General features: G+C 47.6%; 3 long non-coding RNA genes across 3 annotated transcripts; all 3 read right to left on the reverse strand.

Moving 5' to 3' along the window:
• Positions 1–4,045: 4,045 nt before the first annotated feature.
• On the reverse strand, positions 4,046–7,625 carry LOC122388550. The gene is made up of 2 exons (XR_006257814.1): positions 7,316–7,625; positions 4,046–5,459 (listed from the first exon to the last, which is right to left on the reverse strand). It is a non-coding gene; the product is annotated as an uncharacterized LOC122388550 (long non-coding RNA).
• A 6,272-nt stretch (positions 7,626–13,897) lies between these two features.
• Positions 13,898–16,880, reverse strand: LOC122388539. The gene is made up of 4 exons (XR_006257810.1): positions 16,692–16,880; positions 15,981–16,041; positions 15,276–15,381; positions 13,898–14,991 (listed from the first exon to the last, which is right to left on the reverse strand). It is a non-coding gene; the product is annotated as an uncharacterized LOC122388539 (long non-coding RNA).
• Positions 16,881–18,117: 1,237 nt separating this feature from the next.
• On the reverse strand, positions 18,118–25,734 carry LOC122388540. Its single transcript, XR_006257811.1, has 2 exons — positions 25,435–25,734; positions 18,118–19,460 (listed from the first exon to the last, which is right to left on the reverse strand). It is a non-coding gene; the product is annotated as an uncharacterized LOC122388540 (long non-coding RNA).
• Between the last annotated feature and the right edge of the window lies 1 nt (position 25,735).

Genomic DNA, 25,735 nt, shown 5'->3' on the forward strand with positions numbered 1-25,735 from the left:
GCGGTAGTGTCCGTCTAGAAGATACAGTAGTATCCATTGAAGATATAGTGACCACTTGCTTCCCTCAGAGCACGTAGATCGTAGTGTCCGCTGGCCTCCCTCAAGGCCAGTAGATGGTGATGTCTACTTGCCTCCCTCAGGGCGAATAGATCGTAGTATCCATATTGCTAAATCCAATGCCATCGGTGATCCACGAATCTGTGGCCCAGGCGCGGTCGTATCGCGCCACTCTCACAGACTTCCACGAACCCCAGTGCATGCTTCCGATACCTACGCTCGTGATGGGCGGCATCACCTCCGATGTGACGTTAAAGATGGGCTCCGACTCGTCGTTCCTGAAGATGGTGACAGAGCCGTTGCGGTAGCTGACGGTAAACGTGTTGAACTCGGTTGGACTGAGAACCGCACCGGTGTTGGTCTGGTTGAAGTACACGCTGGAGCCTTTGTCGTAGGCCAACCCGGAGGCTGAATTGGATCAGGCTCCGATGAAAATGGTCAGCAAACGTGGGTATTCGGAGCGGAGATAGACACTGCAGTATGACTTAGACATACAATCGTACTTGACGGTGACATCCACAGTGGGTTCAATCTGGCGGGAGATCATGGTTTGACCAAAACTGAAGATCGGATCAGCGCTGGTGCCTTCCTCGTCAAACAACCACTCGTCGGCAGCGAACTTCTCCACTTGTAGGAGTGACTCTGGTCCGCTACTGGTGGCTGAGAGGTACCCGATGTCGCTCACCCCCGCGGCAGGCACCGACACCAGGCTCGGATTCTCTGCAGGCCCGAAAGTCGTGACATCGCCACACCAGGAGACCTGCAGCTGGGAGAGACTGCCAGAGTTGACGAGAGACGTGGCACTGCTCGTCTGCTGACCTGCAGTGGCGTCGCTGTATGTGATGGTCGTAGCTCCAACAGACAGAGCTATCGTGAGGATGTTTGATTCCCCAGTGATACCGACCAGATTCAAAGTCACGTTGGCGTCGACTCCCAGTTGCAGACGCATGTTCAGAGAGCAGGTACCACTCTTGAGCTTCTTGTTGGTGTCGATCCAGGGGTAAACGGTGATGTTCATCATGGTTGGGAGAAAGAGTCCTTCCCGAACTCGCCACACGCAACCAGTGTTGTCTGGAGACGGGCCCTCGTAGGCGTCAAAGTAGTCGGTCGTTGTGTCAACGACTGCGTTTGGGTGAGGGTAAGCCCTCTCGGCATACAGCAGACATTGTCCCGAGCTGCTGTAACTGATGGCGGTACAGCTGGAATCAAATTTGCAAAGCTGGAGACAGCGGAGATGACTGCTTGTTTGGTATTCAGCTGTTGGTGATGGAAATATCAGACCTCTTCCGCGGCATCGAATGCCATACTTGTTGGCCTGAGAATGTTCGGCATGGAAATGCAAGAGGATGAATAGTATAGTAATTCGATAACAGGAGCTACGTTTGAATGATGCTTGCATTATTTGTTTTCGCTTATCTTGAGCCATATCACTTGTTGAATGCTAGCGTGCAGCATGGAAGTAAAACACCGTGGGTAGTTCTGCAAAAGACATGGTAAGGTACGTTTATTACTTTAAGCGCACTTAACATCTGATTTCGTAGATAATTAATTATTCAGGCTGAAATATAGAAAATTTATGAAGATAATCGGAGGTATTTTACAGAGGGGCGAAACATTGCCTCCCCCCCCACATCAAGGTTGACGGTTCACTTGAGACCCACTGCGGCCGGCGAAGGTCCGTAATTTCCTAGCCCACTTTGCAAGGCATTGGTACATTCCCAGTTTCACCACACAATACTGCGGCCAATCGGCCATCCCTATCCTCCAACCTGCAGGATAATGACCTCCCCTACGGAAACTACACACATTCCATCCCTCTCAGTTACCTGATCTACCTATGCAGAAGCCATTCGGTGGTGTAGTGTAACTGTCGTCTTGGAGCGGGTCTTGAGTCACCCTCCCGGTAACAGGGGTGTAGTCACAGTGACTCGATGGCGTGGTCCGACCGGCCGGACCTCCGTATTGGCATCGATTGCGCTATTGCTATGGAACTCAGATAAACATAATAATGATGTCAACAGGCAACAGAGGCTTAGAGGCTAGTGCTGGTCTTAGTTGGTAGGTACCTACCTACCCATGTCGTACTAAGTGCTTCTGTATTATTTAATGTAATTATATTATTTTTCATTTTGTTATACACTATTCAATATTATATTCTTATGATAATATCACTAATCCATCATCACTTTACCTAGGAATTCATCTTTGAATCTACCCATAAAGTCCTTAAAGAGGCGACTCATTTTCTAGAGAGGTGAATCAGTCTTTGGAGGTCCACAGCAATTTCAGAAACGGTTATCCCATTCCTATGAGGACTCATTTGACCTGAGGGAGCTCGTTTCATTTCCTGAGCGTTGCTAATGTCATGAGGATCCATGCTATTTCTGCGGTGATTTTTCTGTAATTCAAGGAAAAAGCAGTATCGTTGAAGAGATCACATACCTACACAGCTGAAAACCTCCTCAGCTGCAAAACGGCAATGCCTGTATCAGGATTGCAGAAACTTCCTGAGAGCCCGGTGCAGCCAAGTTGCAGAGCTGCAAATTGCAATGTTCAGCGTCACGTTGTTTACGGTCAGTGCAGTGTTGAGGCATTATTCATGTTGAAGTTCACATTATTACCATGATAAGGTTATCGAGAAATAATGTTTAACCCTCGCATGTGTAGGGGGGGGGGGGTCGGATGGACCCCCCCCCCATGGTTTTTCGCGAATAACTCGCGTAAAAAGCGGTCGATCGCGACGAAACTTTCAGTACCCTCGCATTGAACAATTTGACACCTACCCTGAAAATTTCATGACCCTGACCCAAATGACCTTTGACCTGTGACCTCTTTTCCGAGACCATGTTTGGCCGGAATCGCGATTCGGCGTACGTCGGCTCGCATTAGCCGCGCGTTTGCAAGCTTTTCGTGGTTTCAAACGTTCAAACATGTGATTTGATGTTGCTCCCATGCATTAGGGTGGGTGTCAAGGTCACCTGAAGGTCAGGTCAGGTCATTGACCTTTGGTGACCTCGGGTGACCTCGGTTCACTTTTTCGAGTTTTACATGTTTCTAGGCTAGTTTTTGGAGCTGAATTCGAATTTGGCAACCATTTGAACATTTACGAAGTAGTTTTGGTGCCTTCGTAACATGTTACGAAGCTGTCAGAGGCGGTTGACACGTACTACGAATACCCGTCACGACGCCTACTGATTGACCTGACCTGACCTGACCCGACCTGGTCTAAATGCTTAAAGACATCATCTGTGGTCAAAACTAACACGATATTCGTGATCAGCACCCCGAAAAACCCCTTAGCAGCCACACTTTACGACTTTCTAATAGGTCCCGATTTTCCCGACTTTGGGTCATTGACCTGACCTGGAAGGTCAACCAATGACCTAGGACCTTAAAATTGGGTATCATCGGCTTCCTCTCGTCACGGGCAACACGCTCGTTTTTTCCGCGAAGCTCTAGCTCGATCAGGGGCCAAACGGCAAGGGGGGGGGTCCAACCGACCCCCCCCCCCCCTACACATTAGAAGCTGGAAAACGCCGCACACATGCGAGGGTTAAATTAACACATCATTTAATTAATTATTCACGTGTACCTATCTATCACGTATTTGAATAATCATCTATGTATATAGAATGATGAAATAAGGGCATAATAGGGCAATGAATGCATTATGTTTGTATGTAAGTTATTATAGTGATCAGTTTTGAACATATATTAAACATTGTATTAAAACACCATAAAAATCACCCTTTTCTTCTATATGCGTTACGTTTCTTGTTATTGGTCTGTAGAAGGGAGTAAAATAACGAACATATGCATGTCGTGTCTCAAAGGGTGCTTTGCAAATTGAAGGTATAGCGTAGTGCGCCAAATTTACGTAGGGCTTGGGCTAAAACAGGGTAGCCGTCCTGTCATAATAATAACGCCATCCTATCTATTAGACCTGGAATGGGATGAACGCTATGGTCAAAACAAAACACAGGCTAGCTCTAAATCGATGTCATTTATTGACAACCCTCAAATCAACACAATAATCATTCTAGTATGTACGCACAGACGATACTGACAATTTATTTTTAACAACATGATAATGCCTGCTTTTCCAAACGTATTTATTTTGAGTTAAACAATCAATACAAATCAGTACGTAATGAAACGACGTCACGAAGCCCTTCCGAGACTAACAGATATAGGACTCATCTGTAACGATAAATAGAAAATATGTCAATGACAACAAACAACAGTAAATCGTAATGCATAATACCCGAAATGTTGCGAGGAAAAAATGCTTAAATAATTCGGTCGTAAATAAATAAAAAACACAGTTCCCGTCCCTTTATGTGGCACTGTACGTGAAGGCTAAAGTGAGCTATTTACCTGAGATAGAGTATCCAGCCAACTCCTGGAAACATATCCTACGAATTGCCAGCACATACACATTCTCACATTCTTGCTGCATGAGGTAAGCTGTATGGCTATGGGTGTTCAACGCTCATTAGCATGTCTGTTGGTAAGAAGATATTTGGCGCTTGTATCGGTCTCAACAAGTGGAGTTTCATCTTCTTTGTAGGGACGCTCCGGTATTAATTATTCAGTTTGGCCCCTTCGTGTGAGAAACCCGAGCTACCTAGGCGTCAATACAGACGAGTTAATAAATAATTATCAATGGTATTTACCGACTAGATTGTGACCTTAATCGAGACGATGACTATTAAAACCGTTACATTTTCACAAACTCATATGTACCCAATTATGACCACAATCTACATGAACTCTCATTTAGTTATCCTGAACACAGCACCATGTACTCTGTGACTTACATGTCAGACTAGAAATTAAACGGTGACTATCATAATCCCATGAAAGGGTAGAGAGGCGGACCCTGGGATCTCAACAAATGACTACAACGCAAGACATATTGCGGGATAAACTGGAAGCGCCTTATACGTCACGAAGGACGTGATCTAGGCGCATTAACACGATACTAACAAACTGACAATACATCATACCCTTAAAACCCATCTTGAACAGAACTCTGAACACCTACTTGTCGCGAACCAATGTCCAACTATTCCCTCACCATTACTGGAGGGGAGTGGCTGCACCGCCCTCCATCCATCCTGTTCTATTACAGTGTGCACCGCTAGCCGAGAGTGGCGACACGTCATCATTCTTCGAGCATTTCCGGGAGAGGGCGTTTCTTCGGGAAATGTCATTTTTCGTTAGCAATGGTCGCTGAGGGAGACGCTCATCTGGGCACGTTTTGTTCGCTGTTCCGTTGTGTTGCTTGTCAGTTTTACATTAGCATGCACTTTCCTTTTTCTGCCCACGGATTGTTTTTCTTGTCGACCGCGTAGATGAGAGGATCTGTTTTCTCATTCTCTTCGATAAACTCCCGTAATCTGAAATGATATAGGAGCTTTGTAAAAACCAACTAACAAGGAAACACCCGGTAGCTGAGTATTGGCAGTGTTAACAATTCTAGCTATGATTATTAACATTGTGAGGCCATTTGTCATTATCCTTATTTTCGTAAGTATTTTCTTCAACATTCATGGACATGTTTTCATTTCTAGTTCGGTATCACACCATACCATTCATGTAAAAATCGACCTCCTACGTTAGAATTTCAGTGCTCACAGTTCCTGTTTTACAATCGGCAACTCTGTTTACTGCAGTCAGTTTACAATCCGATTACGGTTGTCTCTATAGTCTATTGGTCGCCGAGGTCCTGAAGTGCGTTAGCCACCGTCTTTGTTATCTCTCCTTATCTCGATCTTCGTTGTATGTGTGTGCTTCTGAATACGGTGCGTTTTGGTGCTCGCTGTGCCTATTTTTATTACATCGCATGATCTCGTGTCCTATCCACCTTTACGCTACATATGAAGAAGCGCTAGATGATAAAAGTTCAACGCGATAGCAAATCTTCCCTGTTAACCTGTCTAGCCCAGCGTGATTTCGTCGATTGCTGTAGCCACTCGATAACGATAACACTAGCGTGATTTTCCTCCCGGCGAAGGTTATAACTGCACTTGAAGTACCCTGTTAGGGCTGCGGAGTTTTAAATGTACCATAATTGTATAAGCCTGATACAATATAATGAAATTAAAAAAGTGCATGTTTTGCTAAAAGAAAAGATAAAAAAAAACATCAACGACACTAATCATAGTGTTGATCTGCCATTGCATCATCAAGAATGTTTATTTCCTGCCGCTTTTGGATACATAAAAGCGAATCTAAATAAGCAAAAGAGTTCAGCGTTTTCGCGTCCGTGTTGAATTTATGCACGTAAGACGTATAATATTTGGCCAGTTTTGGGGACTATTAATTCAGCCCCCGCCCTTGCCCCCCCCATGTCTCCCTTCAGGGCCAAAAGACGGATTACTACGCCTGCTGCATAATCCTGTCTACAAAATATTTGTTCAGCCACCGTGAAGGAAATATGAATCATTCATGCGGCCTCAGATCGAAGCCAGTTAGAGGAAGAGAGCGTTCTGCGTCCAACGACCTCCATCTCTGATAATGACGATAAACACCGACTTACTCGCCATGCACAAACTACGTGCAATTATACACGATCAGCGATTCCCGACTCGCTTGTTTGGGAAATGGAAGCGCATTTTGTTGTCCTAAAAATAATAAATGAGCCTTTATCATTTGCTCATTTTATTGGCTTCATGTTTGGACGGCACGTAGGTGTGAGATGCATATTGGCGATACACTAATTGATTAGTGCCGTGTCGAATAACAGTGCCTGACAATGCGAATTTTACCCTGTTCTTATAATTAAACTCAAAGTTCAACCTCATCGTTGCAGAATCCTTGACAGAACAGCTCATGCTTGTCAGGTGATAAATTCTGTTTTGACAATGGTTCCGGCATCGTTAACGAAAAACCAATTAATTTTGGAATGCTGTAATAAAGAGATTAATACCTAAATGTGTCATTGTCATACACAACGAAGCCCTATTTACCGAGCAAATGGATGGGAATGCGGTTAGCATCAACTTTCTAATTGCTATGCTAGCAAGGCGTGTGCACGGTCCAAAGTGCAAACGTATCTTTGCACTTGTGTTGACCAATGTAATACACCATTCATATTGCAATTACATGTAAAAGTTTCGGCAATAAATGCCTTATTGCCTTCACATCAAAACTTAGGCTACCACAGTAAGCACCACTGGCATTGACGGAACAATCGTTGGCTGAGCGGCACGTGCCAGCCCCGCCCCTCCCCTCCCCCCAGCGCCATACTCACGAGGCTATGCTCTTGCTCAGTGGCCACCTCTCCATCGCTGCCTGATACTTCATGTTCTCAATCTGCTTTGTCAGTGTCTCCTTATCCATTCTTCGTCCACGCTTGAACCCAGCTCAGTAGCGCTGACACGCTGATCTCACGCCGACCGCCGGATTCACACTGACGCGCTCTCTCGTCGCCCGCCAGACGAATCCCCCTCTCTCGGTCGCCGCTGCCGCCAGAGTCGCACGCTAGCATCCGATCGATCGGAACCAGTGACGTCAGAGGTCCGTCCGAGCTGACTGATCAGCTGATACGATAGATAGGTATCGGGAAGAGGCTTCCACTCGGGGTGCACTGATGAGAACAGCTTTGCGTGGAGGTGGGCTGATAAGGGATACAGATGGACAGACTATGACTATGGTTTTGGTTTTGTAGATCTAAGATTCCAGCGATGCTGAGGTCGTCGGATCAGGACGGGTGGACTGGGGTAGAGGGTCATAATGCGATTACGGGGCTGCTGAGTTCAGGGAAGATCAGATCGGACAGATATAGGAGCGTGGAGGCTGATGGTCTGATGGATAATGGTGGATAGCGGAGAGTGGGTCCTGAATACTGTTGGATAGTGGTGGATAACGCTGATAGTCTGATGATGGATGCGAGCCCACCGTTGCTCGGCTCAGAATTAAATTAGGACGGAAGGGCTACCGCGGGCCGCAGTCGATGCATGGGTTATAGTATAGATGAGGATCTCATCATCCTGATCAATGATCATCTCAGAACCATGGAGTGTGACTGCCGATGCATTTTAGCGCAGCTTGTGTAGAAACCTACGATCCTGCAACTGCGAGCTCACTTAGGTACATTACCATAGACGGACGAACCCACGAATAAGAAAATACAATAGCCGTTCTCTAAAGGCTCGGACTGCAGGGACGTTACAATGGAGGAGAAACGATTCGATTTAACGGTTAAAATCGTTCTGCGATGTATCAAAAACAAAATTCTGAAATGAAACAAAATATAAAATATGAAACACAATTATCCACGTTGAAAGCTGTAGGTGACGATGCAAAATGTTGTCATTAAAGGTCATCGAATGTCAATAATCCATTCTGACTGCAAAACTGCTGGTGCTAAGCTTAAAAATGCTACCCGAGAAGGAAGGGCATTCGGTACACTTTCCCTCGCAGGTCCGAGACATTTAACAATTTAAAGAAATTTTGTCGTTTCCCCGCAAAGAAACAACACTTGACGCTGTCACCTCGGACGTATCTGAACATTAGGACAATTGATCCGACTGCTCCAATGTTCAATATCTATTGGGGTGCATAACTGCATATCCTCATGGCCCATGGCCTATGGCACCCGTTGATCCAAGCGACCATGCAACATATTTACACTTTGTAATTGCTCAATTCAGCACAATACCTGCTCGTTCAGTTTCGCTGCGCATTTTATGCGGCGTAGCCTTTTCATTGAATTTCACTCTGTCAGGCACTAGAAGTGACACTATGTAAATGTCACCGAGTGGCACAACTCGTCGACTTATTGACGCCGAATCGGTCCATTATCGTTGACCGCGCTAACGGACTGGAAGGCGACAAGACAGTTCCGCCGGGTCGCCCATCACACAAAACGCCATGCAGGCATTAGCGACCTTCACTGGGCGGAATAGTTTGCGAATACTTTCATTGAATGGTTAAGATCGGAAGTTTGCCGCTCAAACACCGCTCAAACAAAGTGGTCGCAGAGCTAGTGTACAGTGAATGTCAACTTCGCCGGTTAAAGGCAAACAGACTTTCATGCGCCGTGTCGCCGACATACAAATGGTGGTCATGTGAATGCGCGGCAATACAAAAATTGACACATTTCGTCTGGTGACGTTGGGGCTGCGATGAATAAATGTCGGCATGTAATCACTTGAAAGGTAGGACACCGCACCAGAAAAGGTAGACACACCAGACCTTGGCAAGTGAATGAGGCATTCGGAACAGAGCAGGGCCAGGGAAAGGCCAAGGAAGGTAGCTTCGACTACTCCGAATTGGAATTGCTCAGTGTGTAAGGAGGCCCTACTCGACAGTATGGGAAGACCACGGGCCAGGAAGGACAGCTTTACCTGACAGGTACGGCTCTCGCGAGATTAAGCGGTAGGTTTTGCCCTTTTCACATTTCCGGTTATAGCTCAGAAACTAATCGATCTACGATGAAGCCATTTTAAACGATCATAGCAGGCTTGTGAACGAGCAAGTCTATCGCATCTTCAACACTCTTAGCTTAAGCTTAATACGATCAATATCAAGATATAACCTGAAGTATACTAAATTCCATAGGTGCAAAACCTGCCGTTCAAACCCGCGAGACTGTACCTACAACTTGATATCAGGGAAGGAAGGAGCTCAACTTGTTACCGTCTTGCTATCTTCTCGAAACTCCAGCTGCAGAAGGTCGTGAATCGCGATGGCTCCACCGCCTGTGCCGCCTTGTCACCGTCTCGTCTACTGGGCGTTTTGGAGTCTAGCGGCCGGCTACGCCCTGATACAGGTCTCTGACTGCGTTCGCCGGTACCTGGCCGAACCTGTGAGCGGTCACCGCGATACGATGTATTTCAGTTATCTTCCGGCACCGGCTATTACACTCTGTAACCCGCTCATCGACGGGCTAAGTACTGACTGGCTGTTCGAAAGTTTCCAGAACCAGAAAATCTCAGACTTGTCGTGGGATGAGCACGGTAATGACACCATCCCGTTTCTACTGCGCTCGGCATTTGTAGACGCGGAGCGCGCACTGGAAGATTGCTGGCTGGTGGGGCGGCCGTGTACAGAGGTGGGTACTTGGACCCGACGACTTCATAGCGCCACAGGAGATTGTTTTACCTTCACCCCAAACGCCAGCGAACGCATCCCGGTTGGTGATGGTTATCAGGTCACTTTCCTGTTACCACGGAGTGTTTACAGCTCAATCAAGGAAACCATGCATGAACTACGTGGTGAGAAACTTATCCAAGTGAGCCTGGAGCGTGGATCTATGCGGATTTCCGTGCACATTCATCCGGCTAACGAGCCGTTCTCTCCGCTTCCCTGGATCCAGCCCCAAGAGCCGCTCTATGTCATACCGGGGGGACAAGCGGAGATTCGCGTCACCATGGATGATATAGAACGTGTCAGCCAGCGTCATCTACCCTGTGAGTCAAGAGCCGACTACAACAGCGTCCAATGTGCCCTGCTTTGCTACGCTGAAGCTGCCGTCGCCTCCACCGGACTCGACTGCCGTTCCACCGACTTACCGACCACAGCGCCGCTCTGCGACAACTTTGCGAACTACTCATTTGTCCAGAGGGCGTTCGTGACGGCGGCTGGCGTTCAGGCGGCAATGGAACCGTGCCGCCAGCGGTGCCCAAGACCCTGTCATCAGCGACGATATCTTGCCGTGCCGAGCATCAGTCAAGGTCAGGATGAGACCCGTCTGAGGAAGTTTTCGGTACGGGTGTACTACGCTGGCGAGCCGGTGCACCTGTACCGAGAGCAGTGGGCTTACGGCGCCTCGGCGGTCATCGGGGAGGCTGGGGGAGTGTTGAGCCTTCTGCTGGGAGTGTCGGTGGACTCCCTGCTTCAGGTTGTGCACAAGATGGGTTGTTATCTGTTCAGACGTGCCTTTGCTGCCGTCCATACGATCAGCCAGTAGAGCCTTACTAGCTGATTCGATCCGTAATTATCAGTCGTAGAAACGGTCTCGTGGAATGGAAATCCCTTGCGCACGTAGAGCTGTCATTTCCCGTACCCATTCTACTCGACTAGGTTTGAGGGAATGTAGCATGTCGTGACTCGTGACTACACTACGATATACAATAGAAGCGTCAGCGTGCACCCATATCCAACGATCATTACTTTTAGGCTACATTCATAATGGATCGTCGGGCAGGGTAAAGCCAATGTAGGCGAAACGTTAAAGCCAAGTGGTGGCATTTAAGTGACAACTGTATCTTTTAGCTGTCGGTTTAGGATGCCAGTGAAATGAATAAACGGAGCACTAAGAATTCTGACTATAGCAGCAGACACTCCCAGTTCACAACACAAAATCAGACATCACTGCGGTTTGCACTCGCTTCAGTATATTAATTACCTTTGCTTCACAAACCAAAGCAAGGCAAGATCAACGCAGTTAGAAACGGTGAGATCAGTTTGGGATAAAGGCTGAGAGCTTGGCTTGATTATGGCCTCAAATGCCGACAATGACTAGCCACAGTCCGAGCAGACACTAAACATAACTTCAGAAGACACTTTGGGTGAACAGCGGTCAAGTTGAAGACATCTTTTGCCTGCAGCGTGGAGTTCCTGACATTTCACGTTAATTTCAACAAATCATGCCGAAGTGGCCAGGCACATAAAGAAGGACAAAGAGCGAGATTCAGCGTCCGGTGTTCGGTATTATCCAAAGATGCCGTTCATTTGGTGCATGCGCGGTAGCGTTGTGCGCAGCACACTGGAAACTGACAGGCGTGGCAGCCACACGTTGTAAAGTGTGATGTGACGCGGCATGCACTGGCGGATCCTGGGGGGGGTCCACGGGGTCATGACCCCCCCCAAAAGGTCTGAGAGGGTCATTTGACCCCCCCCAAAAGCCGAAGACCTAAATGCGCTATAGACGCCGTCTTGCATGCTCAAAATCACCTGTCAAACACTTCTGAGCTAATACCTTTGTTTTTCTGGATCGTGTTGCGTGAAAAGGCGTATTGAAGACCAGAATCTTACTCGTTTTTGTCTCAACCGTGCGAGCACCAGGGGATGATCCAGGAAAACTCCAAGGGGATGGTCATGAATTTAATTCGTGGTGCCCCTACCTATACGCAAAATTAAAAACTCAACGGATTTCGGTCACTTAATTTTGGTGATGTCCTATTTTCATTTTTTATTTTGTTTGTTTTATTTTTAGTGCCCCTGGGCCCTGGCAGGTCAAAATCACGTCTGAGGCGAAAGAAATTCACGGGAATCCCAAAAATCACGTCAGGACATTCAGGGCCCTCTGACCAGCCTGACAGCTAGGGCCCTTCTTACTTCCTGGGGCCTCCAGTGAATAACCGCTAGTGTCTGTGTCTGACCGCTAGGGCCCCTCTGACTCCTCAGTAGGTAGGAGGCCCTCTGTAGAGGAGGTCCTCTGTAGAAAGGAGGCCCTCAGTAGAGAGGAGGCCCCCTGTAGAGAGGAGACCCCTTTAAAGAGGAGGCCCTCTGTAGAGAGGAGACCTGCTGTAGAGAGAAGGCTCTATGTAGAGAGGAGGCCCTGTGTAGAGAGGAGGCCCTCTGTGGAAAGGAGACCGCCTGAATGCAGAAGGCCCTCTGAAGAGTGGAGACCCGCTGTAGAGAAGAGGCCCTCTGAAGAAAGGAGGCCCTCTGTAGAGAAGAGGCCCTCTGAAGAGAGGAGGCCCTTTGCAGAGATGAGGTCCTCTGGCTCTTTGAAGAGAGGAGGCCCTCTGTAAAGGAGGCCCTCTTAAAGGGAGAGACCCTCAGTAGAGAGGAAGCCCTCTGTAGAGAGGAGGCCCTGTAGCTTCTGTAGTTAAGAGGCCCTGTGAAAAGAGGAGGCCCGCAGTAGAGATCGGTGGTCCTCTGTAGAGAGGAGGCCCCCTCTGTGTTTTGACAAATGTTTTTGCAAATTTTTCGCGGCGCTTCGCGCCGCCGATTTATGTACATACGTACAGGTCAATACGAAATCTTGACTGTAATTACATAAACCAACCGTGTCAAATTGAATCAGAATTCATATGTGTGCTGTAAAGGAACTCCGGCTTGTACTGCAATGCTAAAAGGGTGGTAAAATTTGTGTTTTGGAGCTGTGTTTCGACACATTCTTTTGCAAATTTTCTCGGCGCTTCGCGCCGCCGATTTATACACCAATCAATAAGAGAGAAATAACAGTGACTGTAATAACACCAACCGTGTCAAATTGAATCGGAATTCATATGTGTACTGTGAAGGAACTCCGGCTTGTACTAGCATGCTAAAAAGGTTGTAATATTTGTGTTTTAGAGCTGTGTTTTGACAACTTTTTTTGCAAATTTTTGCGGCGCTTCGCGCCGCCGATTCATACACAGGTCAATAAGAGAGATCGTGACTGTATGCTACTATTTACTAATGCATTAGGCTAAAAGTGAGGTAACTATATCTACTTCTGGGTTTTTAAGTCGGTCGACCCGCCTCCCCCCCCCCCCCAGTAAAAAATCCGTGGCGACGCTCCTATATAGGTGGGTTTCACTAACTAAAACTACTGAGCCGAGTGACTTACGATAAAACTTCATCTTATAAACGACGAAGATCAAATGTCATTTTTTGATCTCGACATACTCGCTCCCTACCCCCCCCCCCCCCCGGTCGTCAGAATTCATTCACCAGACCTGGTATGTCGGCCGACTGGTGACCCCCCCCAAAACGACCCCCTAGATCCGCCCTTGGCGGCATGTTCTAGGCTTTAATGCTGACAGATTGAAAGCAAGCGAACGTAAGCATCTCGAATGAAAATGCTCTCAGCACCTCCTAGTGACTCTCCGCTCAACTAACTGCTCAGACATGGGAGCCGACACAAGTCTATACAGATCACAGCACTTACATATGGTTTCCATTACGCTCAGTGTTGAGACTGCAAGCACGATCATTCCAAAAATCCACAACCTATGCGTACGTTCAGTTATTGTCTGTCTTTGAGTTTCCAGAAAACGGACATCTGCGTCTTGAATTAACAGCACTAACAGCAAATTTGACTAAGCGACTCAATCTGACATCAGAACAAGCAATAACTGGTCTTGCAAACAAGCCATCACAGACAGCAGGTGCGCTGAAATTAGCGCATCCAGAAAATCGACCACGCAAGGAGCACAGCCCGCTGCAAAAAGCGACACCTCAGGACTAGCTAGAGCAGTATTCATAATCGGTTAGCACACACAATATCAACACGTCACTTATCGAACTCAACTGCAATCACACTTACAAATGGCAGGTTATTGTTCACTAACAGTATTACACATGGCTTGTGTAAAACGACCCACACACGTAGGGCAATACAAACCGTATGAACAACCAACCACACACTTTTCGCGTTCACAAGGCTTAGTAAGCCGGTGACATTACCTGAGCGAACGGCAACTGGTCCCTTCTCTCTAGAATATCCACGTACCAGTACAGCCTTTTCTCAATTCAACAATCTGTTCATAAGAGCAAGGAGACGACAGGAGACGCCAGAAGACAGAAACTGCCAGGAGAAAACCAGGAGAAAACATTCTGCTGTCTTTACAATCAGATGCACACCATCTGCTCTGCGTGGGCGGTCCGTTATCTCTTCAGCTGGAACACTAAGATAGCGTTCAAAACTGGCCACCAGCCTGCCGTCTTCACAATCTCTCAATATGCAGTTACAACAGATAGCAACGGATGAGCGACGATCAAAATTTAGAACTGACCACCTGCTTGCCTTCGCCTCAATCTTTCCATATGTAGCTGATACAGATAACAGTTTATGGAGAAGTACTCTGGACACTCCTCTGGACTCAGGTCCGGCTCCGCAGGCAGCGGCGCCGGTGCCGGGGTAGATACGACAGGGGCAGGGGCGGAGCCATTCACCAACACTGGCATGTGCAGAGGCGGGTCGGTGGAGGGGGAGGGGGTGGGGAGAGCGTTCGACGGTCCGGCCGCCGACCAACCGTTGGAGCTTACCTAGAGGGAACAGAGGGCACTGTCAGAGGTGACGATGCTCACGGCGAAATGAGACAAATCAGACATGGGTTGACAGGTGACGATTGTCAAACGCATTGAAAGCAATGCGTGCTAACTGCTAAAGAAAGTAGCGGTTACATTTGCGCGAAACAATGAATGATCGATAGTCAATGATCAAATGTGACGAACGACTGTATTATGCGACTTAGATGCACCACTGAAAATCAAATCATGTCTCTGGCAAATAAGGGAGCAATCGCCTCGATGGCGGGTCGGTGACTTACCCCCTGTCCGTATTGCGTGTTGAGTGAGAGACTGTTGATTCGTTTAGAGATCGGCAGACACTCGCTGTCCATTTCGTCATCGTCACGCTCCCGCTTCTGGCCAACCCTGTGACGATAAATGAGTCAATGGGCAGCACCAGGGCAGCACCAGGGCTGCAGAGTCAAAGTAGGAGTCGAAGTAAGTCGGAGCCGATAGTTCCGACCGGAATCAGAGTTGGAGTTGCTTTTGGAAGCTGAAGTCAGAGTCGAAGTTAACAAAAGTCCAATGACTCCACTGAACTGTCAGGTCTGCAGAGGTGGAGTCAGAGTCAGTCAGAGTCATCAGTTCTGCCCAGTCAGACTCACAGTTGATTCTTGGAAGCCAGAGTTAGAGCCAAAGTCACCAAAAATCCATCGACTCTTCAACTCTGGACAGCAAAAACAAGAGGCATCAGCACACAATAAATGAGGGAAGAGGGATTATCAATTCTGCTGAATTGGGATGAGCCTTCCCATTAGTGGTGTTGTCCATTGCTCCTGGGATGTGCGGTGGTAACACACACACTGGCCATTGAGTCATTGTAAAAATTATGCATGAGTAAATCAGGGCAGCTCATTGAACTTTTCCCTTAAAAAAATGAAGAAAATTATATATGCTTGGAATACAAGGATTTTAGGCTGAATCCTCAATCAAAATATTATTTCCAGCCCTTTAAGAGCTCTTACCTTTCAAGGTTGAATCCATTTTCTTGATTATTCATGATATGGATGCAGAAATCAGATAAATCTGAAATACAGAAAGATTTAATCTTTGAAATAAATCCTTATAGTTGATATGGTAAAACCCAACAAATGGTGAACCCAATCTTAAGGTGTTTGGCATTGCACCTTTTGTTGCTGTGACTAGCAAAAGTCAACAATAGGTATACCCTTTGAGTTAACCATGGCTTTGGTCTGGCTTTATTGAAAAAATGTCTTAAGTGACAAGCAGTGAAACACCATGCACATTGAAAAGCAAAGATTGAGATACTAAAAGATCACTACAATAGGTTACAAACAAACCAAACCCAAAATCATCAGTCCGTATAGGTAGCATTTTAGTGAAAGGAGAACGTGACTGAAAGAAGATTGACAAAGAAATTATAGGCCTGAGGCCAGTTCTACCAACAGAAAAATAGCCGCCTGCTGGAATTTTTTGGCTTAAGACCACTTCACATACGGAACATAAAAGATAAGGCCCTTTCCGCTTACGTGCCCATCACGTTTACGCTCCGTGTGTGAAGCAGTCTTCAGGCAAAAAATTCCAGTAGGCGGCTATTTTTCTGTTGGTAAAACTGGCCTCAGTTGACAAAATTTGACAAGTTGACCTCAGAGAAGAGAAAAGTGACAGAGACTTGACTTTCCCCTCAAGTCAAGTGAGTCAAGTTCTTATATTACCTAAAGTTCAACAGGATGTGGAGGCTGCTTGGAATCTACTGAACAAGGTTGTGCTTGAGAACTCTTCCTGCTATATGTTTTGAATGAACCACTTGAAATTGAACCGTACAAAGAATATCCAGCAATCTTTCCCATGCAACCCCATACACTATTTTCTGTTTATCATGTACGATCCAATACTCACGCAGCAAAGACTTCTCGGTGCGTAGCCCTTAGCCTCATTCAAAAGTCACGTGACCTTTTGGATTATGTTGAAATAAAATTTGTTATTTTAGATAAAAAAAAATTCATCCTGTAACACAGAAATTAATCGTAGTTATTGTAACAAAAACCAACAAGAAGTTTTAACTGAGCAATTAGGTCGAAAACATATTTAATTTTCAGCTTGCGCACATACCTCGTGATTTTAGGGTAGCAATGGATTACAGTGAAGTCAGTGAAATGTATGTACAAGCGGTACAAGCGTTGGTTGCATTCAAGGCCATATAACCAGGTATGGTCATCAGGCTTTTTTTTACCGTCCCCCTACCGGGCCCGAATGACGTCACTGGGATGGTAACTCGCCGGCCGCCGTCCGTAGCCATTATGGAGGACGGACGTTTAAATACGTTTTCAGCGGATTTTAGTGCAGTTTTGACGTCCGATGCAAGGCAGAACGGTGTGATGTTTCCTCAGTGAAGCAAATCAGGACCAGCTGTTACTCGAACCAAAGATTTGGCGACATTATTGCGATCGGACCGAGCCAACGTACGCCCCGCCGGTGATCTGGCCAGCACATCGGCGGCCCTCTCGTAGATGAAAATCGCCATAGTTTTGCGCGAGGCTTCGGAGTCAATGGATTTCTGGTGACTCTGACTCCAACCGCGACTTCCAAAAACCAACTCCGACTCCGACTCCGGGCTGGGTTATCAACTCCTACCGACTCTAACTCCGACTCCGCAGCCCTGCCAGATCTGCGGAGCGGCCAGGACTGCGGAGTCGGAGTCGGAGTCGATTTTAGAAACCCGAGCCGGAGTCGGAGTCGGAGTCACCGAAAATATGTCGACTCCGCAGCCCTGCTAGGTCTGCGGAGTCGGAGTCGGGAGTTGGAGTCGGTCGGAGTCGACAATTCTGCCCGGAGTCGGAGTCGGAGCTGGTTTTTTAAAGCCGGAGTCGGAGTCGGAGTCGGAGTCGCCGAAAATCCATCGACTCCGCAGCCCTGGCGGAGCCGATGGATTTTCGGTGACCCCGACTCCGACTCGGTTTCCAAAATCGACTCCGAGTCCGGTCAGAACTGTCGACCCTGACTCCGACTCCGCAGCCCTGGTTTTGCGTCTATTTCGCCCCATAATTAAGAGAGGTTGTGTGAACTGCACAAACCGAAATTGTACCGTAACACAAGTATATGTACACATTCCAAACTTCTGACTGGAACGAACCAAATGCGTACACAATATACCGGTTTATGTCATACCATAAATCGTAGTTATAAAAAACCATATTGGACAGATTGGTAGAGGACAAATAAGGCACAAGCCTAATCTCTTGCGACTTGAGTAGGTACAATAAAATGCTCCGAACTGTCGGAAAGTTGTACAAGATGTCGCCTCTCCAAACACAATGTGCCGATTGACTCCGCGACAGCCAGGAACCGGGCAACATAACACGTGAAACAGAGCGGTGGCACCTCAGCACAGGCTCCCCAAGCTCGTCAAGGCGGCGAGAAAGGTCCGGCAAGTCGGTAACAGGTTCACCACGGCAGCGACAGGTCAGGCAGTCGGCAGCAGATTCACCAGGGCGGTGGCAAGTGCGACAGGTCGGCAGCAGGTTTACCAGGGCGGCGACAGGTCCGGCAGGGCGACGACGGACCTGTTTCACCAGGGCGGCAGCGTAGACGCGGCGGCAGGCCCGCTGGGGTGGCAGCAGGTCCCAGGGCGGTCGCAGGCTCACCAGGGCGGCGACAGGTCCGGCAGGGCGACGGCAGTTTCACCAGGGCGGAAGCGTAGACGTGGCGGCAGGTCCGCCGGGGTGGCAGCAGGTCCAGGGCGGCCGCAGGCTCACCAGGGCGGCGACAGGTCCGGCAGGGCGACGGCAGTTTCACCAGGGCGGAAGCGTAGACGCGGCGGCAGGTCCGCCGGGGTGGCAGCAGATCCAGGGCGGCCGCAGGCTCACCAGGGCGGCGACAGGTCCGGCAGGGCGACGGCAGTTTCACCAGGGCGGAAGCGTAGACGCGGCGGCAGGTCCGCCGGGGTGGCAGCAGGTCCCAGGGCGGTCGCAGGCTCACCAGGGCGGCGACAGGTTCGGCAGGGCGACGGCAGTTTCACCAGGGCGGCAGCGTAGACGCGGCGGCAGGTCCCAGGGCGGCTCAGGCTCACCAGGGCGGCGACAGGTCCGGCAGGTCGGCCTCAGCAGCAGGCAGTCAGCACTAGCAGATTCTCGGGGCAGCCCTGGTTGAGGTGGGATGTCATCAGAAACTGCACGTCTGGGTGCCGGTGTCGGATGTCGTACAGACCACGCAGCGAGGCTTCACTGCGCAGCACGCCCTGCTGGCAGCGCAGGAGTGTCGGCAGCCCAGCGGGTGCTTTCGGGTCGCCTTCCTCAAATTCCTTTCGGAAACTGGCGCTCGCCACTCAGGGACTCGGGAGTCGGGCGACGTCTCCAAAGCTGGGAGACAGATGCTGAAGTCGATATGATGTGATTTTATACCCTCAGCTCGATGCCAGTCATTGTGTTGTTATGTGCAGGTAGCCACTCCTCGCCGTCCTGCACGCCAGAGGACCAGCCCAGGACCTGCAAAACACATTACCAAGTTTATTAACACAATGCAACATGAAAAAATTGACTAGGCGATGGCAAGCAAAAATAATCAATGCCCAAAGGTGCCTTTTCTTCGATTGCCTTTTCTATGTGCTGATATGAAGCCTCAAAACATGTACCTATTTCATATTTATGTATTGATTGCAGGCCTGACTCAGAATTCAGGTGAAACAAGCAAATAACACAATTTTTCATTAATATTTTGAATTTGGGTCTGGCATTACTGTTCCATGCACAGGTGCGTCTGCGTATAAAATCATATGAAGCAAATGCATTAGGTAAATAGTCTCAACAAATAGAAATTAGTAGTAGCACAGGTGGTATAAATAGAAACCAATATATAGACATTAGACAAGGAATAAGGATGAGCTTGTTTAGTTAGCAAATGTCAATTACATAACATTTACATAAACAAGAATGGGATTTTCAGCAATAAGCATGTCAGAAATCCTTTTAAATTCAAAATTTGCATCCAAAATTTGAAAGTTTAGATACAAATTATAAAATCTGGCAACAACTAATATTGAAAAGAAGTAACAATGAGCTTCAACTTTGCACAAAAGATGTGCCAAAATTTTGGTGAGAAATCACTTGCGCTGAATTTTGAGACCCGAAAGCCCCTGGGCCCTGACGCATCTGACACTGACAGTGTGTGAATTTTTTTCCAGTCTGGGAGGTAAGCATAGATTGATTTGTTATTTGATACTATTTAATTTGACAAATAAGTTGTTATTTTCACAAAGCATTAATATTTATAGAAGCTAGCCACTTCCGAAACAATTTACAACTACCGTCACTGGAAGATGTCGATGTGTCTCCCCAGAAGGTTGAAGCAAAACTGGCTGCACTAAACCCACGAAGCTCCCCAGGGCCTGACAGTATCCGACCCAGTGTACTTCGTAACTCTGCGCGCGTCTTATCTTACCCCCTCAGTCTCCTCTTCAGGAAATCTCTGGACTCTGGATGTTTACCCGCAGAGTGGAAGACAGGGGAGATAACGCCCATCTTCAAAAAAGGAGATCGTCAGGAGCCAACAAGCTACAGACCCGTGAGTCTCACTGCAGTGCCGTGCAAAGTGCTTGAGTCACTGGTAAGGGACAGCCTACTTGCACACCTAACCTCAACTGGCCAGCTACATCAGGCTCAGCATGGGTTTCTCCCCAAAAGGTCTTGCACCTCACAGCTCCTGGGGGTGATTGAGGACTGGACTGCTGCCATGGAAGAGGGAGTACCTGTTGATGTGGCGTACTTAGACTTCGCCAAGGCATTCGATTCGGTACCACACAAGCGACTCCTAGGCAAGTTGAGGTCTTATGGTGTGTCGGGTCGACTCCTGAACTGGATCCAGGCCTTCCTGTTTGAGCGCCTTCAAAGGGTGGTTGTTCGGGGATGCAAGTCAGCCTGGGCTCCAGTAACAAGCGGCATTCCGCAAGGCACCGTCCTCGGTCCTGCACTTTTCACAGTGTATGTGAACGACATGCCAGCACAGGTCACCAACACAGTGAAGATGTTCGCAGACGATACCAAGCTGTACTGCAAGATGACTGCCAACCACGATGGCCTGCAGGACGACATCGACGCTCTGGTCCGCTGGTCGGAGACATGGCTGCTCCCCTTTAATGGTGCGAAGTGCAAGACCATGCACCTAGGCTTCCACAACCCAGACCGCACGTACCACTTGAATGGAACTGCTGTCGCCACCTGCGAGGAGGAACGAGACCTAGGTATTATCATCGACAGGCAGCTGAGATTCCACAAGCAGACAGCCGCTGCCGTCGCCAAGGCTTCACAGATACTCGCAGTGATCCGTCGGTCGTTTGCGAACCTGGATGAGCTCACTTTACCTCTTCTTTTCAAGGCCTTAGTCCGACCCTTCCTCGAGTTTGGGAACGCCATCTGGGGTCCATTCTCCAAAGAAGACCAGAAGAAACTGGAGAGGGTGCAGCGACGCGCGACCCGCCTGATCACGGACCTCAGAGACCTGCCGTACCCTGACAGGCTTCGCCGCCTCGGCCTCCCATCGCTGCACTACCGCCGTCGTCGTGGAGATATGGTGACCGTGTACCAGCTCTTCCACGGACTTCTGGATGTGCCGCTTGAGTCACTGCTGACGAGACACGAAGCGCAAAACACGCGAGGCCACCAGTGGAAGCTGAGGAAACCAAACGCCAAGCATCTTTCTCGCAGGAACGCGTTCAGCGTCAGAATCATCAACGATTGGAACGCCCTGCCAACAGACGTCGTCGCTGCTGAGTCGCTGTCGTCTTTCAAGGCGCGGCTGGACCGGCACTGGTCGAGCGTGATGTTCGACATCCCTACCCTGTACTAAGGACCATAGCCTCTCCGATTATGCCTTTCACTCGATACGAGCGGGACCCATAGGCCGAGTGGCCTTATAACCCGATGACCAACTAAGGTAAGGTAAGGTAAGGTAACTATTCCATGATCCATCTCCATTCTCCTTCTCATTATCAGTCCCACGCACAAGGGGGAAAAGCTCAAATTATTGAGCGCTCAAAATATTGAGCGTGTGACGTCAGAGGCTCCCATAGGCGTAATGCTGAGGGCTCAAAAAATTGAGCCGTTTCAGGAACACGTTTTGCAAAAGCAACTCGCAACACCCAGGGAGAAATGGCAACACCCTAGGAGAATGACTAATGATGCAAAACAGATTAGGCTTTCATATTTTTCACTGCTCAGGCTTCAATGATTGGGGGAACACCAATTTATAGGTCGAAATCTTACGGCATGCCAGGATGACTTAAAAACAGGCCAATATTTATATTGAAATAAAAGTGATTTTTTGTCAATTCACGTTTTTTACTAGGGTTCTGTTGGAAAGAGCATTTTTCATACTACCAAAAATGATTGCGACTCAATTTCACATTACCCGTATCGGAGAATATTTTTCGTGTGGCGGCGCCGTTTGTTTATTTCGTCGCGATGTCTCGGGTCGCGTGGTTGTCGTCGTCCTTGTGTTGAAGGTAAGTTTTTATCGTTTTAGTTATACATAGATGTTAAAAGGTACAAGGAAAAGTTTGAATATGCTGTAATTTTAAATTTGGAAACACGTAAACGTCAATCAATTCACGTTTTCCTCGATTTGCGTGCAGATAAGAAACTGTCTACGAAAGTGGCGCCATCCGATATGATGTTTTGAAGGAAGGAGACACAACATATTTACGTGAAAATTTTTGCTTTTTAGTGGTCCAAGTGCTTCAAAGAAGCTGTGAATGTTTTATTCACACAATTTTTCATTAGGTATGATAAGGTAAAAGGTAGTTTCAGTCTTAACTTTCATATAATTGACATTAACACATGATAGTCCACTGCTATCAGTGATTGAGTACCTTGAAATTTGGCATTTCATGTGAATTTGAATGTATTCTCTATCCATATGTCCTGATAGTAAGTGAAAATATTCTGCCAATATGTTTTCATAGTTTTCACATTCATTTTCCAGTCCTTTACATAACATCACAATTTATAATCAACAAAACTCAACTCCTTCGTTACTTCAGAACACTGGCAGCATGACAGACTGACAGTCAACTATTGTGTGTGTGAATGCTGAAACAGGATAGCTACTTTGCTGACTGGCTCATATGAAATAAGATAAAAATGATCCTTTATATAATTTCCATCTGGAGGATCGGAGTCAACGGAAAAGCAAGGCCACTTTCAAGGTCTAGGTTGCCAGTCGGCAGTCACCACCATATTTATAATATAGATTAATTCATTATTCATACTTTGAGACCCTTAGGTCACTGGATCGACATCACATTTTCAGTTTCAATATAGTAAAGGTTTTTATTTGTATGATGTGAAATATTTTCCTGTATTTAATTATCCCTAGGTACCTGGTAGAGGTTTCGGATTAAATGCTCATTGTTGGTGTGCAGTCAGGACTTTTTTTGACAGGTCCAGACAGGGAATCCTGAGCAGTTTTATAGTAAAGTGGTCTGTTGATCCTTATAATCACCACACATTTCATCAAAAGCATTTGCAGAATTCACTCAATGAAGAATTTTAACAATGTTGCACCCATTCATCTTTTTTTAGTTCTTGTTGTATGACATATTTTCCATTTTGTTCCACTGCATAAAGAAGAAAATCATTTGAGATCACCAACAGCTTTTCTTTTTTCGGCAGATCTGCACAACCAAGCGGTTGCTGGCGAGGACGTCGGCCGTCCCTGTGGGTAAGGTCATCTGCTCAGCCTTTGTGGAGATCAGCAAGACGTCACCAAGATGAAGACTTCGCTGGAGCAGAAGCCGCTGACCCGTGTCCGATCGGGCAGGTCATGCTCGGCGGCACGAGCCACAACTTGAACGACTCGGTGACGTCAACAACGTGGTGGAGCAGGTGAATGAGCTTGGCGACGTGTTGTGCAACTGCAAGAAGGGTTGTCTGCGTGTTCTGGCCGGCGGAGCGGCGACGCTGCGCAGTCTGTGCTGGCGGTGAGCAGCTGGCCGTGGTGACCGCGCGCGCCCACATGCGCCGACAACCTGTGCGGCTTCGACGGCTGGGCACGCTGGCCCGGGACAGCCCGATGCCGCCCACTATGTGACGCCGGGCGTGCACTGTCCGCACGGTCACATGAAGGTGTGCCCGCGCCCTTTTGCGCACGCCGCTACCTCGCAGCTGGTCTGCTACCACGCCCTGTAGTCCGATAACAAAACGGCTGTCTGATAATGCCGCGTGTTCTTTGTGATGTGATAGGGTTGCTATGCTACTGCTGGTCTGATACTCGATGTTTCCATTCGTCCTTTACATGTTAAGGATTTGATAATGATTAGCTTAGTCCGAGCTTAGGTCGTTTATCATTTGTTATATGGCATATTTTGGATCAAAGCATTAAGACACTGCCTCCTGCTTTCGTGATGTATGCTGGCAAGACGCAGGTTCCGGTCGCAGGTCACCCGGTTCCAATGAGGTCGGGCTGGCATGCGATAATGTGATGTCGTTTTGCTCGTCTCTGTGATCCACACTTGATGATGTTTGTGAATCTAACCCACATTGTATAGTATTTCTGTTTGTTTGCGGCCAATGGCCTTGTAAGTTGTAACCGTGGCAATACAGTTTTTCCTGCTATAATTCTCCAATATTCAAGCGTGGGTGGATATCTTTCTGTATTCACGCATTCCCTTCTCCCACTACAGTCAGAGAATATCAATACAGTATTCATGCGGATTATTCAAGCCCTGTTTAATTATTTGAGGTGTGCCGAATCCGAAAGGCGACCGATAAAACCACTAGCGGAAAACGTGACATGATGCCATGGGTTTGTGAAAAGTTTAGGTACCACGTAGCATTCAACTTCCTGCATATCTTTTTTTCAACTCAGTTTAACGTATTTCAACGAACATAACATCAAAAAAGGCAGCCAGTACCGGCTTCACATGTCACGGAGAACGCTCAAAAAATTGAGTGTAGATGCTGGCCGGCACTCAATTTTTTGAGTGCCAGCTGACTGTCGTCTGTCGTGGCGCTCAATTTATTGAGTATCGCGGTCCCGAACGAGAAGTGGCGCTCAAAAAGTTGAGCGTCTTTAGGGTACTTTCTTTCCAAGAACACCGATATAAATTATTACGGCGAGTGTTCGAGAAGAAACCTTGTTGTTCTCTCTTGCCATTGATACCTTATTTGGATACGATATTTGCCGTAGTGCGACGCTAAAGGCATTGTAAAATACCATCGTTTCGCCTATTCCTTCATAATGGGGCCCACTCAATTTTTTGAGCGCTCAATTTTTTGAGCTTTTCCCCCTTGTGCGTGGGACTGATTATGTTTTCAACAATGCTAAGGCATTTTACAACTTAATATGAGTTTATCATGCTCCCTTTGAAAGCCAAAAATGACAAAAAAAAGGTTAAACCGGGTTGAACTGAAACGGGGCTGATCTGCCTATGATACTCATGCTTATACAGTTGAATAAATTGAATACCTGAGCTGAACTGCTGAAGCTGGTCATTCTTCATGATCTCTGAGACGACAAGTGTGTGAATGCCACTTATGTGCATGCTTTTCCGATCTTCAAACACATATAAAGTGATATTATTATCAAATAAACAATATTCAAACTCCGTATAACAATACACGCAACGGCTGGAAAACACTGCGCCGGTGCGCCAGAATTGACAGCATCGCCTGAATCTCAGCGACCAATCAGCTTTCGACCATCCCAGTGACGTCACATTGGCAGCATTTGGTAGCAATTTTCCTCCTATGGCCCGGTAAAGGGACGG

The sequence above is a fragment of the Amphibalanus amphitrite genome, unplaced genomic scaffold (genome assembly GCF_019059575.1).
Source record: "Amphibalanus amphitrite isolate SeventyFive unplaced genomic scaffold, NRLGWU_Aamphi_draft 000326F_arrow, whole genome shotgun sequence".
Taxonomy (NCBI): Eukaryota; Metazoa; Arthropoda; class Thecostraca; order Balanomorpha; family Balanidae; genus Amphibalanus; species Amphibalanus amphitrite.